Source organism: Heteronotia binoei, chromosome 1 (genome assembly GCF_032191835.1).
Source record: "Heteronotia binoei isolate CCM8104 ecotype False Entrance Well chromosome 1, APGP_CSIRO_Hbin_v1, whole genome shotgun sequence".
In the NCBI taxonomy this organism is placed as follows: domain Eukaryota; kingdom Metazoa; phylum Chordata; class Lepidosauria; order Squamata; family Gekkonidae; genus Heteronotia; species Heteronotia binoei.
In genome coordinates, this window is record NC_083223.1 from 232,965,351 (window position 1) to 232,983,041 (window position 17,691).

Sequence of the window (17,691 nt, forward strand, 5' to 3'; positions counted from 1 at the left end):
CATCTCTTTTCGCCCAAAGGGCTGGAGGAGACCGGTCGAGCTTTCTCCCCCTCCCCATAAGACTTCAACAGGTTGGTGCCAACGGGAAAAGAGGGCGAGGGAGGGGAGGGGAGGGGAGGGGGGGCGCGTGCTTTCTGCGAATCGTGTTGGCTGGAAGAATCGCTTGCCCCCTGTCCCTCCGCCTTTGCCAGTCCGACTGGATGTGTAGGTCTGTATTTGAGAGGGGGGGGGGCGATATGTGTGTATATATACATTGGGAGAAATGTGTGTGTATGCATATGTATGTATCTTTTCTCTTGGGAAGCGATTACTTGTAAAAGCCTAAGTGTGCTTGTCTTCGGGGGAGGAAGAATATGGATGAGGCAGTCAGGCGTATCTAAATTATTTCATCGTTTAAAAAGAAGGAAACAAACCAAGATTCCACACACACACCTCCGATTTTAGCCCTCTTTCCCTCTGCCTAAGAAAAAATGATGCAGCACAATGCAGTGGCTCTTTGACAACCTTCCCTCTTTGCCTTCCTGGATACCTTTTGCATGAATCCCACAGTGCCCCTGTGCATGGCCACAGCCCCACCCTGCAGGAAATCGGGTCCAGTTTGCCGCTTACCACCTCTGCTTTATCACTGGAAATCTCTGCTGTGCAAAAACTCGCCCCAGCCCTGGCAGTCAGCATCATGCAGGTGTCTTTGTAGGGACCGTTGGCATTTTTGTTTATCTCCCCCCACCCCCACACACTATGATCTCTGTTATTGGGGGGAGGGAGTAATAAGATTGCAGTCCTGCAGCTCTAATGCGGTCAGATGGAGTCCAGCCTGCAGCTGTGAAACATTAATCTGATACTACAAAAAGTGCCAGCATTAGGGAGGGGTTGCGTTAGCCAGAATGTTGTTGTAAAGGGGGGAAGGAAAAGAGAATGTTGTGTGTTTTGCTTGCCATGGATGGTCCTGCTCACTGACTAGTAAATTAAACCTGGTGGTTGTTTTGTTGAAAGAGCTTTCCTGTTGTTGAAAGGACAGTGCAAGTGGCTATTTCACCTCTCTGTTATTTTTATTCTTTACCCAAAAGAAAATTGTCACTTCACCATTCTCCCTTCACAATGAAGACGTCAAACTCTGGATGACATTAAGCAAGCAAACAAACACATTTTGTAGAATTTACTTTATACACTATGCAGATAGTTCTTGAAATAGGTTGAACTCAAAGCCATTTTTAAAGGAAATGTACAGTTGATAATGTACAGGGCTGTATTCTGATTGACAGTTACAAGTGACTAGATGTGTTTGTTGTTGGACAGTTTCATTTCTGATTGCTTTTGTTAACTTTTTTAAGGGACTTGGAAAAAACTATACATCATAACAATGAACACCAAATTAATTAATATAACATAACAAAGGCATTGGCTTCCATGCATTAAATTCATAAAAAGGCATAGTGGTGAGATACACAGACATGCCATATCTACTTTCCCTAATGGCTAAATCTGCATCCTGGATCTGCAGGAAACCTTGGATGAAAATTGGAGGCATTTCTGGAGTTGTTCCCCTGATAGGCCTTATCTGGTGCATTGGATTGGCCTTTACATCCCCCAGTCCTACAGATGTGAAAAGAACTTGCACTTTTATTATCTACAATTGGATAAATGAGATAGAAATCCAGTTTCTGTCTAGATGGTCTCCTAAAGTGCCTGTGATTTTATTGCAAGATTGTTCAGCGTTATTAATGTTGAATGAATAGACAAGATGTTCCAGGAAATGGAAAAACAGAGAAACCTCTTGTGGGTTTTTATATCCGGTGATTCGAGACTTTCAGGCATAGCGTAGATGACTTTGTAAAAGGATTAGAGAAATTATCAACTATCAATGGCTATTTATCATGATACCTAGAAAAGAAACTCCCATGTTCAGTAGCAGCATAGCAGACATGAGACAACAAAAATGGTCTTTGCGTGTGAACAATTCCAATTATGTCTGGCCTTTGACCAGACATTGTGCTAGGTACTTATCTGACTCAGAAAGGCTAATTTTGTGTTTGAGTGCAAATATAATGGTTTCTGTATGGGTAATTGATTAGTAAAAAAACATAGCTTTTCAACTTGGGAAAAAGGGGGAAGGATGTCTCCTTTGACCAACACAGAGGGTATTCTGAGGATCATGGGACCTGTGTGGGCAAAAGCCATGTGGGACCAAGGATGCAGCAAGGAGCGGAATTAGATGAGACAGTGAAAAAAGCTGGCTGAAGGAAACCCTTCGTCTCTCTGAAGTGTATCTTTTTTGGGGAGGGGGGATGAATAATATATTTATGTGTGTGGGAGGAGAAGAAAATGAATGCTGCATACATTTAAGGATGGTCTCCAGAGCACAGATTGTTTATAATTTTATTTTAAGAAATGGCATCAGAATGGAAGTGTCACTGGGGACACGAGCATTTTGATGCAGAAACCAGGTGCAAATTCCCAGCCGAGAGAGAACGTTTGTATGTACCATGAAACCTCTAGAGTGAAACAAACCTATGACAGCAGCAGCAATTACCAGAAACAAGCAGACAATGGATCATTACATTTATTTATAAAGTGGCTCAGTTTGTACATTCAGCAAAATAAAACTGCAATTCTTCCTGGACTGTACAATTTTAAGATGAAAGGGAAAGGTTTGCAAGTTTGAGTGCTGCTTGTGACTGGAAGGGGGAACCCTTCTTGTGCATAGAAAAATTACATGCTAGGGAAAGGTTAGTCTGAGCAACAGTCCGGGCAATTAGGTGTCATATCTGTTTAGTTTGTAGAGGTGGCCATCATGACTTGAGTGTGGCACAGTGAACAGAAGTTTAGAACCTATGGTTTCATCAAACCCTGCTTAGTTGCATTGTCTAGATGCAGATGGTCCACTAAACCAGGGTTTGTTGGTAGGCACCAAACTGAGATTTCAAATAAGGGTTTGTAGCTGGTTTGTTAACCACGGCTATCTAAATTCAGAATCCAAGCCCCATCCCTTGCAACCATCTGGCCATGGAGAAAGTAGTATAGGAAGGATGTCTTCTCTGCTGGGAGCAGGGAGAGAAGCATGAGCAGCCAAACTTGAGATCTATCTGGGAGACAAATGAGAGTTTGTTGCACCAACCACAGTGGTTTCAACTAACCCTGGTGGATATCTTGGCATCTGAATGTAGCCTGTTACTTGATGAATATATTAACCAGCTGTTTAGGTGAGGAATTAGCAACCAATACTCCAAACACTCTACTTGAATTTGAATTATGCATGCACAGTTGTGTGATGGCCACATTTTATCTGTATGGTTTTGTACTATGTAATCCTGGACAGCAGAACTGTAATGCTTCATATTCCATGATTTGTTAGAGTATGCATTTGTGCACAGAATAATATTTGGCATTAGGTCTTTAAGGTGTTCAAAACAGTGCACATATTGCTATCTCAGTCACTTGTATGCAGGGTGCTGTCAGTACCAATGATGGGGCTGGTGTTGGTGGAACTGATGTTGAAAGAAAAGGACTCTATTCCACCTAGTTTGGTTCATGGCTGATTTTATATTTGAAATGGAAACTGGAATGGTCTTGGTTTTGCAGTCATTACTAGAACTGTCTTAATTCTGCAATTGTTTTCTGTCAGAATGTAGTAGTTAGTTATTAACAGTTTCTGCTCTAGTGCAGGTTGAGAGCTATTGATGTGGATTATATTCCATGGTTTTCATTAAGCGCCTCTTAATGAAATAGCTTTTAAATTTAAGACAAAGTTAGGAATAAATTGCACATTGAAAGGAAAGTGTTCCTGGTTTTCACTGGCCTCAGCAATACATGTCTGTAAACTTTTTACTGAGATGCAGATCTTTTTACTATGATTTCCTCAACCAGAAGAATTTCAAGATGAGATTTCCCACTGGATATTTCTTATGAGAACCATAAGAAATAGTAACTGTCCCCTGCTGATATGTTTGGAAATGGTCCAGTAGGGTTATGGAAAAATCCTGCAGAAGTCCCATGAGTGAACCAGCATGCTTGCATATCCCCCCTTCCTCTCTCATACTCTCACACCCTGAGTGGGGGCGTGGGGGGGGGGATTCTGAACTTGAAACCCATACACTTGCATTAAAATTTAAATTCCATTTTTACTGGTAGCATAAAAAAGGAATGAGCTGTAAATTCAAGCTTTGGAACCCCGACATTCATTTTAAAGATTTACAGATTTTGAAAAGGATGTTGTCAGACCTTTCTTGAAACAAGACTTTGCAGTTTTAAGAGACTGATTTCTGTTGCAGTATTCTGATTGTTTTAAATGGATTTGTTTGAAATGACAATACAAAAATATAACCCATGGATTAACAAAATTCATACTTAATCTACAAAAAAATGTCTGTATGTTTACCTTCTTCATGTTTGTTGCAAATAAATTCATAGCATCAGAGCAGGTAACCACCATTTAATTATCAATTCTACCTCCTCATGATTATATTTGTGGGTCATTGGCATTTCTGCTTTACAGATAAAGTGCTGCTGCTGAAGGAATAACTTTTTCAGTTAATTCAGCAGAGATTTAAAATCTAGGTCTGACACTCATACACTGGCTCTAAGTTCACTACTAGGTAGGGTTGCCAGCCTCCAGGTGGGGCCTGGAGATTTTCCAGAATTACAACTGATCTCCAGACTACAGAGATCAATTCTCCAGGAGAAAACAGAATCTTTGGTAGGTAGGGTTCATGGCATTGTACCCTGCTGAGGTCCCTCTCCCCCAAATCGCACCCTCCATCTACAAATCCCCAAGAATTTCTCAGCACAGAGTTGGCAATCCTACTACTGTTAGATATGGTAACAGCTCTTCTTGTGCTTACAAAAACATTTGGTTGACCGCTCTTAGAACGCTGGTCTAAAGGAACATTGCTTTGCTTATTTTTGTATATTGTTCACCACCTAAACAAACATTTCTTAGACTCACATCTGAATCTTAAACGCATTTATTTTCTTCCAGATATGCACTTCTGAGATTACAGCTTTAGGCTTTTATTCTTTAGCCAAGAATCCCAAAATGTCCATATACTTTATATGTTTCATACAATTTTTGATTTATCACAGTGAAGTTACAGTGTCAATGTATAATAAATCAAAGCAGTTGTAATTACAGGCTACAATGTATTTGTGAGCAATCTCTGCTCCACAGTGTTTACAGTGTGTCCTGCAATTTGCATGCAGCAATCAATTTGTGATGTTTAAAGGGCATCCAGAGTGCAGGGAACTGGACACAGATTAAACTCATAGCAGGAGATTACAGGTGGCTCTATGCCCAAACAACAATTTCCTCCAAGAACTTCCTGTGGGCCTGGGCCCTGATCCTCAAGTCTCCATCTTTCTTTCCCTGGAAAACATCCAATGGAAATGAACTGATGGTTCTGATGAACTGAATGAGGAAGGCTGATCTACACGTCTCACATAAAGCACAGCCAATTTGTGGGCTAGATCCGGTCCTTGAAAATGTTTATCAAGCCCTGATAGCCCTATAGAAGTTTGGTTAAAGTCTTGCCCATGGTTTTACTCGAAGAAAAACAATTACAGAGTTTTCTCAGAAAGATAATACCCTTTACAGCTAGTTTACCATAATCTCTTTATGAGGAAAACTAACCATTCATTCAGAGCTATACTCCCTTCAAAGTCCATTGACTTCAGTGGACCAATAGTCCATCCAGTCCAGCATCCTGTCTCACACAGTGGCCAACCAGTTCCTTTGGAGGAACAACGGGGCATAGAGGCTGGGGCCTTCCCCTGTTATTGCCTTTTGGCTCTGGGATTCAGAGGTTTAGTGGCTCTGAATATGGAGGGTTCCCCTCAGTCTCCATGGTTCGTAGCCATTGATAGACCTATCCTCCATGAATCTAACCAATCCCCTTTTAAAGCTGTTTATTCCTCTGACCAGCACTACATCCTCTGGCAGTGAATTTCACATTTTAATCTCTGTGTAAAGTAATGTTTCATTTTGTCCATCCTGAACTGGATGCCCTTGAGTCCACTCTCTCTCATCCCATGCATAATTTTATTCTCTGTCATGCCCCTCCTTAGTTGTCTCTTTTCTAAATGGAAAAGTCCCAGACTCTTGAGCCTTTCCTCATAGGAAAGGTGCTCCAACCACCTAATCATCTTGTTGCCCTCCTCTGTACTTTTTCCCACTCTTGAATGTTCTTCTGAAGAAACAGTGACCAGAACTGTACATAGTACTCCAAATGAGGCTACACCATAGATCTATACAGGGGCATTACAATATTGACCATTTATTCTCAATCCCTTTCCTAGTAATCCCTAACACAGAGCTCACCCTTTCACCACTGCAGCACATTGGGTTGACACTTTCATTGGGTTATCCACTACGACCCCAAAATCTTTCCCCCTCTCAGTTTCAGCAAGTTCAGACACCATTAGCTGACCAACACTGAACTTCATTTGTCACATTGTTGCCTGCTATATTGTTTTTGTAACTTCTTCCATCCAGTCTCTGGACCCACGTTTCCTTCACTGATCAGGCCAGGTTTTCAAAATCTTCTTAGGTGACTTACATGCCTGCATGCACACCTTGATGTGGAATCATTAGTACAAATCAATGCTGAACAAAGATTCTCCTCCTTGATCCAGTTGCGGAGGTTGTGTGCATGTTGGCCCTTTAAGAAAATCAACAATATCATCCATCTATCCACAATCCATTTAGGAGGTGGAGTAGGCTTGGATATATTTCTCCCTATTCTCTTCCCTCAGACTGCTGATTGATGCTAGCTCTGATTACTGAACAAAGTTGGGATCCAGTAGCACCTTTAAGGACTCCAACTTTGTTCTATTGCTTCAGATCAACATGACTGCCCACCTGGATCCAGCTCTGATTTTTTATTCTGTAGGCTGTAGTCCCGGCGATTGCATGTGAAGCTGAGTCTGGGTTGTGGGCTTGGCTGGAGAGAAGTGAAATAGTTTTTAATATAGCTAAAGATTGTATGATGTCATTGTCCATGGTGAGGTCACTAGAGTCATTTGTGTCCTACAGTCATTTGTGGCCAAGCAAGCCTTGCATGGTTTTGAAGCACTATAGAGATAACAGTGGAATAGGACAAACTACCGGTAGTTTGTACACTTTGAGCATTTATTATTCTATTATAAACTTTTTCAGCTGAAAAAGCAGTAATCTACTTACAGCTTTACTTTTAGTTTTGTGTGTGTGTGTGTGTGTTTTATGTACTTCCTTCTGACTTACGGTGACCCTATGAATTAACGACCTCCAAACATTCCATCGTTTGCAGCCTTGTTCAGCTCTTGCAAGCTGAAGACCATGGCTTCCTTCCATCTCTTTCCATATTCTGTGGTTTTCAATCTATCTCATGTTGGGTCTTCCTCTTTTCCTGCTGCCTTCAATTTTTCCTAGCATTGTTGTGTTTTCCAGTGACATGTACATTTTTGGGGGGGAGGAGGGCAAGGTTACAAGAAAACCATGTCAAGGCTGTGTTTCCTTTAGTTTTGCCGTATTGACAGCACTTCTATAAAAGCATTGTTCTCCATTTCCTCCTCTAGGATTCTGTGCATCAGTACACATGTATGATGGGGAAGTGTGCTTAGCATCTTGCCCAGAGGCTCCTAAAAACCTGGAACTGACACTAGGAAAATTGTCCCTGTCTTGTTCAGGACCATGTGATAGTTGCTGTTGTTCTGGGTCTGCTCACCATCTCTCAAAACCGTTGTGGGTTTTATTATTCTTTCCATAACATTGTGTGATTGCCCTTCTGCAATTACAGTGTGTGATGTAATACCACACAGGTGTAGCAGTGTTCATGCAGCACTGCTGTGCCCAAGGCTACCATTTCCTCCGCTCCTCTTATTATACATTTGGCTTCAATTTATAATTTTGATTATTCCTCTTTAGCATGGGCTGTTGTGAAATGTGCTTTCCCAGCAAGTAAATATGTATATAGAGAACCATGAGCTACATCTGGGCCAAGCAGCAGTGAGTGAAACAGAAAGACTAGGGTATGATGAGAAGCAAGGACTCCCCCCTCTCATTGCTTTCTGATTGGTTCTTCTACTATTAAATGGAATGTGATCATTTTGAGTGGCCCCCAGCAGCAGGCACAGAGGTACGGTCATGATTCATAATTTCCTAGAATCTGAACATGTTATATATTTTTGTTGCTCTTTGGATTTTTAAAAAGGAGGGAGGTCAGGATGACTGAGCGTGCAAGCAAGTCTTTTTCATGGTGACCTTGGGCTGTAGAACAACCCCCAAGGGTTGATGTATTTGTTTGATATTTTTGCTGACCACCTTTCTATCAGTTCATCAAGGCAGTTTACAGTTTAAAACAGTGACTTACAAACTGTTAAACACGACAAAAAGGAGGGAAGGGGGAGAAAAAGGGGAAATAAAGAGGTTTTGATACAATCTCATACTTAATGTTACTTAATGATGGCCACATGGGAATGACCACTGTGGAAGATATTTCTGGGAGTGGAGGAAACAAATGACAGTTTGGAGAGGGGCTGAATATTCAAGGATATTCCTGTCCTTTAAACATGACCAATTTTGTCCTCAGTTAATATGCTGTATTGTGTATCTTGATAATGCACTATTGAAGAGTTCAGTGCTTCCAATTTTAGGAAGTTAACCTGATATTAAAATCTGTTTCTAGTTCTGTTAGGATTAAATGTAATGTTTCTAGTGAACAAGAGATTCTGGGTTCATATCCCAGCAGTTCTTTGATTCTTTTGTTCAAGGGGAGGGTTTGTGACTTAGTGAAGGAGCCCCTGTTTGGCATGCAGAAGGTTTCCGGTTCTGTGCCTGGCACCTCCAGTTGAAAGGACCAGGCAGCAGGTGATGTGGAAGCCCTCACTAGAAACTCTGAAGAGCTACTGCCTGTCTAGGGTGGACAATACTGACCTTGATATACTGAATCAAGGATATGATTCAGTATAAGGCGGTTTCACATGTGTTCATGTGTGTTCTGTACAAAAATCATACACTTTCTTTTGTTTGCTACAAAATGTGTGTCTTGTATTTTCAACTTTTTTTCTATAGCTACTTCTCAGACGGCAAAAACTAAGGTAGCCCTGCTTGCAGCTCTCCCTTGGGTATTTGGTATATTCACAATTTTGCTTGTATAACTTTTGCTTTTGTATAACATTTTGCTTTAAGCTTTTACATTTCACAAATGTTCCCAATACTACAATTTTATATGTTATTAATGCTAAATAATGACATCACCCTGCCAACAAAAGTCTGTATAGTCAAAGCGATGGTATTCCCAGTAGTAATGTACGGCTGTGAGAGTTGGACCATAAGGAAGGCCGAGTGTAGAAGAATAGATGCTTTTGAGCTGTGGTGCTAGAGAACAATCTTGAGAGTCCCTTGGACTGCAAGAAGATCAAATCAGTCAGTCTTAAGGGAAATCAACCCAGATTGTTCCCTGGAAGGTCAGATAGTGAAGCTGAAGCTCAAATACTTTGGCTACCAAATGAGAAGGGAGCACTCACTGGAGAAGACCCTGATGCTGGGAAAGACAGAAGGCAAAAGAAGGAGGGGACGGCAAAGGATGAGATGACTGGACAGCGTTACTGATGTAACAAACACAAATTTGAGCAGACTTCGGAGGATGGTGGAAGACAGGAGGGCCTGGCGTGACTTTGTCCATGGGGTCGCAAAGAGTCAGACTCGACTGTGTGACTGAACAACAACAAAATGTAATTTTGTTGTTAAAAGCTGTAAAACAAATTTAAGGTAACAAGAATGTGAATATTACATAATTTTCAGGTTTCCCAAAATTTCTGTAAAAAACAATGCCGCCACCACTCCTGGCACAAACAAAACTCTGGGGAAACCATAGTTCTTTGCCCTTCCCCAAACCCCATAGCTTCCATATATCAGGGACTTTAACATCTCTAGCCCCAGAAAGGCTGCTCAAGGGAACCCTGCTGTCTCTCCCTATGATGCAGCTGCATGGAATGGCTTCTAAGACAGTCGTAGGAGGGCAGCAGACACAGGTTTTGGTCCTATGCTTGCTACTGGAGGGGATTTGTCAGAGATTCCCCAAGAGATATGTAAGTAGGTGCCATTAAGTTGCAACTGGCATGGCCACCTAGGGTTGCCAAGTCCAATTCAAGAAATATCTGGGGACTTTGGGGGTGGAGCCAGGAGACATTGAGAGTGGAGCCATAAGCAAAGTCGTGACAAGCACTATTGAACTCCAAAGGTAGTTCTGGCCATCACGTTTAAAGGAACTGGACACCTTTTAAATGCCTTCCCTACATTAGAAATAATGAAGGATAGGGGCACCTTCTTTCTGGTCTAATCTTTTTGAAATGTGAAGAGCATTTTGAGGAGAGTCATCAGATGCTATGCTGAAAATGTGGTGTCTCTGCCTCAAAAAACAGCCCCTCCAGAGCCCCAGATACCCCCAGATCAATTCTCTATTATACCTTATGAGAATGGATCTCCATAGGGAATAATGAAGTGCCCAGCAGACATTTCCCTCTCCCATCCCCATTTCTGGCGACTCTGAAGCAGGAAATTGGCATCTCTACTCATGAGTTGCTGAACTTCCAACTTCTTCAAAGTAACACAAAACAACCAAAGGTTCAAGTTTACCTTTCCCTAAGCAAACGACCTCTGAAAAGATTGTGCAACCAACGGAGGGTCTGGGCTGCTTTCACAGCCACTGAGAGCAGCCATGTTCTTCTGCCTGCTCCCCCCACCCCCATTCAGCCTTAAAGACACAGACACACCATCCTAAGAGGAAGCCTTTACAAGTGGAGTCTGAAGCCTCGAGAGGTGGAAAGGCACATGGTGGCTGTAGGGGTGGGGCTTTCCCCCACCAGCCAGCTGACTGGGAGCAGGAAGGAGCCTGGGAAAGCAGGAGAATCCCTGCTGGGACCTGGGGATTGGCAAGCCTATGGCCACCCCAGCAAGGTGCTTTCAAGGCAAGCAAGAAGCAGAGGTGGTTTGCCATTGCCATCCTTGGTGTTCTCCCTTTCAAGTACTGATCCTGCCTACCTTCTGAGTTCTGATGAGAAGGGGCTATAACATGCCACCTTCCCACCCCATGTCCTGCTGCTTACTGATGTTATATTTTATCATGTACATTTTATACTTCCTTTTGACCTTCCTCAAGAGCAAGAGTGGTAGGATGGAAGTTTTGTAAATAAGCACATAAATTAATGACTTTGTTCCTTTAAATTTCCTGTGAAATTTGAATTTACATGCTTAAAGTTATGAATTACAAGAGCCAGTGTACAGGTTAGAATATTAACTAGGATCTGGGGGATGCAGGTTTGGATCTGTTCTCAGACTTGGAAGCTTGCTGGGTGGCCTAGGACCAGTCAAATACTCTAACCTACCTCACTGGGCTGTTGTGAGTTTAAATGGAGGAGCTGAGAACTGTGTTAACCACTTTGAATCCCAATTGGAGAGAAAGTAAGAGTATAAATGAAGTGAATAAATACATATAAAATGGAGAAGAGTATATATTACATTTCTAAGAACAGGTATATCACAATAGAAGACCACGTGTAGTCATAGTGACAGCACTTCTCTGTTTAATGGCATTAATAAAAGGAAGCTGACATTAAAAGGAATCTGGAGTTCTCCACTTTCTTCCCTCTTTAATTTATACCCATGGATGTATTGTGCATGGCTTAATTTTACCTCACTAGAAGTAATGTGGGAGTTTTGGTTGCCACAAAGGAGAGGGGTTTATATATAGGGTTTTAATGACTAAGATGGAAAATAGTTCAGCAGTCACCTGTAAGCTTGGCACAAAGTTGATAGATGTGTTTTCTTTGCCCAAGGACAAACTAAGGTTGTAGGGCTCTTTGAGACTTGCTCTCTAAGTAACACAGAGCATATTGCTGAGATAGAGCAAGTTGGAGCCAATGAAAATTCACACTGGAAAAGAAAGTAGTAGGCCTGGAGGATGCACATCACCTAGGGTTGCCAGGTGCCCAGTGGGGGCAGGGAAGCCCCCACCTCCAGCTCCTGTTTCCTGCAGCTGCTGTGAGTGGTGACAGAAGAAATTTTTTTAAAAAATGGCTGTTGGGCCATTGGCATGATGTCATTTTGGGGGAAAGCACAGAAGTTATGTCATACCACTTTAGGAATCACCCAAAACTCTATGACAAAACCATATTGGTTTTCAGTGATTCCTACAGAGGACTGACATCACGTTTGGATTTTTCCTGGAAGTGGCATCAGTCCTTTCTAGGAATCTCCCCAAACCCTATGGTTCTACCTAGAGCTGGTGATTCCTAGAGAGGCATAACATGATTCCGAGGTTTCACAGAAATGACGTTGTGCTGTTGGCAATAGCTGCCTCCTGTGTTCTCCCCTTGGTCTCCTGCTGGCCTGGCATCCCTAACATCACATGCTTGGAGACCAGTTTCACCCCTTCAAATGCTGGAGGCCCATTTCTGCTTTTTTACTTAAAGTTTCCATTGGTAAGGGAGACTAGGCTGACAAGATGTGGACTATACAGACTCAACTGTGGACATGTGAAGCCTGACATCTGCATACTGCTTCTTGCTGCTAGAAATATTCCCCTGATAATATGCATGCATATTTCTTGCTTGCCATCTGTTTTGGGATTTAGAGATGGTTGCTTTAACCTCCACTTTAAAAAAAAAATTGTAGGTGGGTCTCTTTGTTGTCCCTGGGAGAAGTGGTTTGGTATGGATGCAAAATCATGTGTGCTCCACCTGTGTCCGGAAGTGCTACAGCTTCACACAGCTCTGCCTCCTAGATTTGCATGCCATCTGTGTTTTCACACGTTTCTTGGGCATGCCTTACAACCACCTGTTTGGTATTTTAAAAGTAAGTAGATTCTTCTTCATCTTCTGAAAATGGAGGAATGTTGTAGTCATTCCAATTACGCAATTTCTTCCAGACTTTCAGAAGGCAAACAGGATTTATTAAAGACGAAACTAAGATATGAAGATAAATAGCAGCACTTGAAACAGCGGCACTTGAGAAGTCACACCAATTCTTGCATTAATTCTGGTAGAGTAAATTATAATTTATTGGGGGATAATGGGGACCTTTATGCCTTTCAGGTACCATTTCAGGAGTTCTGTGATGCTACTTTTACATTGGAATTATTGTTGTGTATTTGAAGAATTGTCACTTATTAAAGCTAAAATCTGAAAAAATAGACTTTTTGACCCAGGCCATATTTCTTCAAGTGTTTTGTTATTATGAAATTTGAATTTACTAGTTTAAAGTTATTAATCCCAAGAGCCAGTGTAGCATAGAGGTCAACTGGGATCAGGAGATCTGGGTTTGGATTCCCACTGTGCCACAGAAACTTGGTAGTGACCTTGGGCCAGTCAAATGCTCTTAGCCAAACCTACCTCCAAGGACGCAACAGAGAAGCAGGTAATGTTGTTAACCACTTTGGGTCCTGTTGGAGAGAAAACTGGGGTATAATTTAAGTAAATAAAATTGCTGAAATGAAAGATGCATTGGTCGCAGTAGCTGTCATTAAAAACGGGGATTAGGAAAAAAAGAACCAGGAAATAGAGGAAGTTGCTTGAGTTATTTATTTATTTCATTTCCAATGAGAACCCAAAGTAGATTATATTGTTCTTCTCTCTTCTGTTTTATCACCTAATAATAATTATTATTATAATTATAATAATATTTTATTTATATCCCACTCTCCCCGCCGCAGCAGGCTCAGGGCGGCTCACAAAATGTGGCATAAATACAAGGTTACAATAATAAAACATTATATCCTACAATATACAATTCACAATATTTGCTATTACATTAAAAACATTATAATTAAAACCATCAATTAATTAAATTATAACATTTTTAGGTGCTGATGTTGATTCCCACCACCCTCAGCTGTGGCATATCAGTTTATCATCACACAGCCACAACACATAATGAGAATTTCATCATGGATGATGGAAAGCAGTAGTCCCCCCTCCCCTTTGGTAGCTGTCCTCAGAGAAATGACCACCTTGTTCATTATTGGGTGGGGGGAGGGTAAGCAAAAGGTGTAGTGCTGGTTAAGAACCAAGATCTGAAATTTGCTGATTGTTTACAGTTGAGCCTACTGCCTCTAAAAAGGGCCTTTCCCTCCCCCTTGTCTCGGAACACTTTCCCTGACTTTCCTTCAATAAACAAAGATCTAATTAAAGTATTTCAAGATGATCTGGAGCCATTCTTGGCAGAAGAAACATGGCGCACAGCTGTGTGTAGCTTGGGGATCAAGCATTCTAATTAAGCATGCATTTATAGCACCAATGGAATGCAGCATAAGGTTAGCTGGACTGGCTGGCTCTTGAAGGAGACCAGAGCCATTCCCTTGTAAGCTAATGGTTGTAATGACTTTGGAAGGGCATCAAGTCTGTTTGCTCTGACTCCTGTAAAAGTCATTGAGTATCTTTGGTATAGTTGTTTTATTCCAATATTGGGGAGGGATGGTGGCTCAGTGGTAGAGCATCTGCTTGGGAAACAGAAGGTCCCAGGTTCAATCGCCGGCATCTCCAAAAAAGGGTCCAGGCAAATAGGTATGAAAAACCTCAGCTTGAGACCCTGGAGAGCCGCTGCCAGTCTGAGAAGACAATACTGACTTTGATGGACCAAGTGTCTGATTCAGTATAAGGCAGCTTCATATGTTCATCTAATATTTGAATGAACCCATGGAGGTCAGGCATGGTGGCTGTGAGGCTGCTCCCTTCCTCCAAACTTTGTCAACCCAGATGTGGTTTTGGTGGTGGTGGGAAGCTACTAGAAGAAAACATGGAGGACAGGCCCTTTTAAGTGGAGGTGGTAGATGTCACATTGCCTGGCAGCAGTTTATTTAGGTATTTATACTCCACTTTTCTCTACAATGGGGATGCAGAGCAGTTTACAATATCTTTCTGTTGTCCTCCATTTTATCCTCACAACAGCCTAAGCTACCTGTGAGGTAGCTTAGGCTGAGAACAAATGACCCAAGATCACCCAGTGAGCTCCAAGGTAGAGCAGGAATTCAAACTTTGCCCTAGTCTGACACTTTAACCACTATATCATAAGGGTTGCCAGGTCCCTCCTCGCCACCAGTGGGGGAGTGGTGGGGTAGGGTTGCCAGCTCCAGTCTGGAAAAGTCCTGGAGATTGAGCCTGGAGACGACAGGGACCTCCATGGGGTTCAATGTCATAGAATCCACCCTCCAAAGCATCAATTTTCTCCAGGAGAATTTATGTTTGCAGCCTGAGGTGAGCTGCAATTCCAGGAGATTCTCAGGTCCCACCTGGAGGCTAGTAGCAACAATATCAAACTGGAATAATAACAAATAATATTCACACTACTGGGTTGATTTTAAATACTACAAAATATTACTTATAGATCTCATTATAATTTTCCAAAGTGCATCAATTCCTTAAAGTGCCACAAAAACTATTACAAAAAAGTAAACATCAAAATTTTCCTCATACGTTTAGTGTCTATCCCAGGAAGACTTTCTGTAGTTTTCACTCCAGCAGACTGATTTAAAGTGCTAGTGCTAGTCCTGTTATACAGTAGAATTTTTCAACAATGTACAAGTTTCAAAAAAAGCCTAGAGTTGTTTTCCAAAGTTCGCAGTCTTTTTAATGAGTAACTTCTCAATCATTTTTCAACAATGTATTTCAAGGCTTAATGCATGGGTCATGGTAAGCCCCTGACAGAAACACCAGCTTGTAATACCGTTTCTTAGGGACCACTTTAACAAAGGGGCATCCCACATACACCACCATTCAATGGACCGTACTTTCCAACACATTTCTGCTTTTTTGTTCAAGTAACCAAACTTTTAAAAATCACGTGTTGAGGGGCTCAGTAAAGGAGCTATGCAGCATTCGGGCTGTCTCTGGAATAGACAGATTTATTTCATTTACATTTGTTTTTTCTTGGAATTTTTTTGGCATAAATATCCTGCTGAGTTCTGATCACATTAAATATACCTGCCAAAGTTATTGTTGGAAGCAAATGGCTTTAAATAATTCCATGGTAACCTGTTCTTCTTTTCTCATGAGTGAATCTTTATTACCTCAGTGACCCACTGTAACTTTGGGGAAGGCACAAGGTTTCACATCCACACTAAGTACATTTTGCAGGAACATTTCTTGGGAGTATTAGCTCTGGGAAGATAAGGTTTTTTTTAAAAAAAATTTGTTTTAAAGTGGAAGTTTGTTTAATTGTTTCCTCTGTGACCTGGACACACAGAAGAGCTGGCTCCAACTGTTTTTCTCATTTACAGGCAGAGATTTGTACAGTGACCTCATGCTAGGAAAGGGTGGGTCGCCTTATAATGTGGGAAACTCATAGCCAGTATGTCCCAGAGATATGCGTGACCAAATCCCGAGCAAAGTTGTGCATTAAAAACTGGAATGTGTCTGGAGTTAAGCCAGAGGATGAAGACGAGGCTCTTCAACAAACTCAAATGCAGTTGTGTTATACCTTAAAATAGTACCAGGCCTGGCTGACAAAGGACTGGAAAGTTGTCACTTACCTCATTTCAAGCAGAAATGCTTTCTCAACAAAGGATTTGATGGCTTGAGCCTGCTTTTCCTCCTCCCTTGATTTGCAGGTGCCTATTAAGGCATTTGTTCAAGGGAGGTTAAGAACCTATTTCAGCTTCTACAGGCTTTTATGAATGGCTGCATGAGTCATTTTAAAAATCTGTGAAGAGTCCCTTTGAAAATTAGATTTATGTATTTGCCTTGCTTTTGCCACCAATAGACCTGGTTTTGAAATAGTGTGAACATGCTCAGGGAGAAAATAGTTAATTTAGCATTGGCAAAATGTCTGTTTCATTGAAGGAATTGCAGGGCTTGATGGAGTAAATTTCTTCCTACAGCCAGTTTTTCACAGGTTCATCCAAATGGATTGCTTAATGTCAGTATTTCTTTTTCTTTTCTGAATCTGAAATTTATCATAATGTAAGATGGATTACTATAGCTCTTTGTACATAGTTGTCTCAGTTACATCATTACTAGGTGGCTTTCCTTTTTTGTGGGGGTCATTTGTAGCAATGGATCTTTGCTCCCCTTTTAGAAATTGCCTTCATGTTTTTATTTTCAAATACTTCCTTTAACTGCCAGATGAAAAATGCAGGTCATTCTTTTTAGTTACCTTGAATTTCTAGCTGAAATAGTCTCCTGAATGAGGGGATTTTCATTTTTTCTTAAAAGTATTTTATCACCTTAAGGTTGCTTTCACACACACTAAATAATGCAGTTTCAATCCACTTTCAGTGCACTTTGCAACTGGATTGTACGGTGTGAAATGGCAAAATCCATTTGCAAATGGTTGCTGAAGTGGATTGAAACTGCATTATTTAGCAAGTGTCTATTGTGTGGTTTTTATGGATGACGCTTCCAAATAAAGGCTGGATAAGATTAATCCGGTCCACAAATTATGGCTCTTTCAGAGATCACAAAACTGCCTGACAGGCAAGGAGTGCTGTGGTACCTTAAAGAAGTATGTTACTTAACTATGAATTTTCATATAAATTAAATCAGAAGCTAGATGGAGCATGCACATCACACCAATTATGTGGTCACTCCATTGACTGGCTGTCAGTTTCTTGGCTCAAGTCAGGATCCTGGCTATCACCAACAAAGACTTCAATGGCCTCGGACCCTCATATCTACAGATCCAGCTCCCCTCTTATGCTCCACCACAACAGCTTTTCTGAGAGCTAGTTT